This window comes from Ursus arctos, unplaced genomic scaffold, assembly GCF_023065955.2.
Source record: "Ursus arctos isolate Adak ecotype North America unplaced genomic scaffold, UrsArc2.0 scaffold_8, whole genome shotgun sequence".
In the NCBI taxonomy this organism is placed as follows: Eukaryota; Metazoa; Chordata; class Mammalia; order Carnivora; family Ursidae; genus Ursus; species Ursus arctos.
In genome coordinates, this window is record NW_026623100.1 from 28053803 (window position 1) to 28056660 (window position 2858).

A 2858-nucleotide genomic window follows, 5' to 3' on the forward strand; every position below is an offset into this window, starting at 1 on the left:
TTAGGAGTTCTAACCAATGCAACAAAACAAGTATTGGATATGATGTAAAACTATTCAAAAGGAGAAGGTAATATATCATTATTTAAACATGAATACAGGGGTGCCTGGGTGGCTCAGTTGGTTAAGTGTCTGCCTTCAGCTCAGGCCATGATCTCACAGTCCTGGAATTGAGCCTCACATTGGGGTCCCTGCTCAGCAGGGGGAGCCTGCTTCTCCCTCTCTCTCTGTACCCCCTACCCCTGCTTGTGCTCTCTCTCAAATAAATAAATAAAATCTTTAAAAAAAAACCATGATTATGTAGCTACTTAACTTTAGAAATTGATTCAGATTAATAAAATTAATTGAATATTTATAAATGGAAAATAGTGTTGGGTCCAACAAGAAGCTATAAGATAAAATACACACTGTAAGACCATTTCTATGGAGTAGGATAAGAAAATATGATGAAAAAGAGGCTTCCTTTACCATAACTACAAAAATATAAAGTACCTAGAAGTCATTTTGCAAGGAAAGAGTATGACCTATATGAAGAAAAAGAGAAAACTTTATTTGAGTCTTCATTATTAAAAGAGGACCTGAATAAATAGTGACGGCCATGTTATTGGATGAGGAAATAACATACTTGAAAGAAGTCACTTAACTAAATTATTTTACAGGTTTAATGGCATTAAAAAAAAACTAAATAAATTTGAGAAAGTATTAAGTTCATGTATAAAAATAAAAAGTCATGGATATACCCACATATATATGTTTTGGGTTTTTTTGAAAGGTATAAAAACCTTTATTATTTGTTTAATTTTTTTATTATGTTCAGTTAACCACTGTATAGTACATCATTAGTTTTTGATGTAGTGTTCAAGGATTCATCAGTTGTATATAACACCCAGTGCTCATCACAACACAAAAAATATATGGAATGCTTCACTAATTTGCATGTCATCCTTGCCCACGGGCCATGCTAATCTTCTCTGTATCATTCCAAATTTAGTATATGTGCTGCCGAAGCGAGCACTATACATATGTTTTAATTCTAAAAAAAAGAGTCATAATAGTAGATTTCACTCTAACAGATGTTAACACATATTATAAAACAATATTAATTAAAACAGTGTGGTATAAGTACAAGATTAAACAGATGAATCAGTAGCTCAGAAATATACCCAACTATAAATAAGAAGGTGATATATAATAACAGGAGGCACACAACATAATTGGGGAAAACTTTGTAATTCTAATAAGAACTAATTCTTATGCAGTATATACTCTCTGCCTGGCACACTTCTAAATTCCTTAAGTATATCAATCCAATTAATTCTCATTTCATTTCAATCCTATGAGATAGATGCTACTTAACTGATGAGGAAACTGAGGCACAAGGAGGGTAAATAACTCGAAGTCATCCATGTAGCTAGAAAGTGGCAGGGCAGGGCTAAAACCCAGACAATTTAGCTCCAGAGTTTGTGGTCTTAACCACTTGTAATTAGGATAACTAATGACCAATTTCTAAAAATGAAAAAAAAAAAGAATATAGGCAAAAAACACTATAATGCTGCATTTTTAAAGATTTTTTTTAAAGATAGTTTTTTATTTATTTATTTATTTATTTATTTGAGATAAAGTAAGAGAGAGCAAGAGCAGGGAGGAGGGGCAGAGGGACAGGGAGAAGCTGAGCAGGGAGCCGGATGTGGGGCTTGATCCTAGGACCCTGAGATCATGACCCAAGCCAAAGGTGGACACCCAACTGCTTGAGCCACCCAGGTGCCCCTCAATAAATAAAATCTTAATCTTAATCTCCCCCTCTTCCTCTGCCCCTCCCCCATTCATGCTCTCTCAAATAAATAAATAAATGAATAAAATAAAATATTTTCTAAAAAAGTAATCTACAGCCAACATGGGGCTTGAACTTACACCTGCAAGATCAAGAGTTGCATACTCTACCGACTGAGTCAGCCAGGAGCCCCAGTGGTGCATATTTCAAAGTCTACTATAGACTGGGTGGCTCTGTCCGTTAAGTGTCCGACTCTTGATTTTGGTTGGTTCAAGTCATGATCTCAGTGTCCTAGAATGGAGCCCCTCGTTGGGCTCTGTGCTCAGCATGGGGTCTACTTGTCCCTTTCCCCTCTCCTTAAATAAATAAATAAATAAATAAATAAATAAATAAATAAATAAATAAAATCTTTCTTAAAAAGTCTACTACAGAATATCATAAAGCCTCTCTCATGTAATTCCCTTGCTTTGCTCTCTACATTTCTGTATTGTTTGAAGTCTTCTACAATTACAAATCTTTTTATAATTTAAGGAACAAAATAGGATAATTTGGGGCAGTATAGATACAGATTCTCAGGTGTATGGACATTATTAAAAATAGCAGGTTGTTCAGCCAATAGAATAAAGTTTGTCAAGAAAAGATAAATGGAATGAGCTAGTAAACCTAAACTCTTATGTAAACTCCATATTAAAAACTATTCTAGTAAAATTAAAGTCTACTTATCAGCAACTTTCCTTTGTTTTAAATGTCTACCTATATTCCTCACACACCTCTGCCACTGCTCCTTTCCCACAAGAGTATGCAGCAAGCCGTTTACCAAGCTGAAATAGTAACTCCAACCCATCTCGAACAAACTCATACAGTTTCATTAAGTGCCTCAGGTGTGGTTTTAGACGTTAGTTAAAATCCGAAGTGATGGGGCGCCTGGGTGGCTCAGTCGCTAAGCGTTTGCCTTCGGCTCAGGGCGTGATCCCGGCGTCCTGGGATCGAGCCCCACATCAGGCTCCTCCGGTAGGAGCCTGCTTCTTCCTCTCCTACTCCCCCTGCTTGTGTTCCCTCTCTCACTGGCTGTTTCTCTCTGTCAAATTAA

At 36.2% G+C, this 2858-nt stretch overlaps 1 non-coding gene across 1 annotated transcript; it reads right to left on the bottom strand.

Moving 5' to 3' along the window:
- Positions 1 to 905: 905 nt before the first annotated feature.
- Positions 906 to 1012, bottom strand: LOC113247630 (U6 spliceosomal RNA). The gene has a single exon (XR_003313323.3). It is a non-coding gene; the product is annotated as a U6 spliceosomal RNA (small nuclear RNA).
- Between the last annotated feature and the right edge of the window lie 1846 nt (positions 1013 to 2858).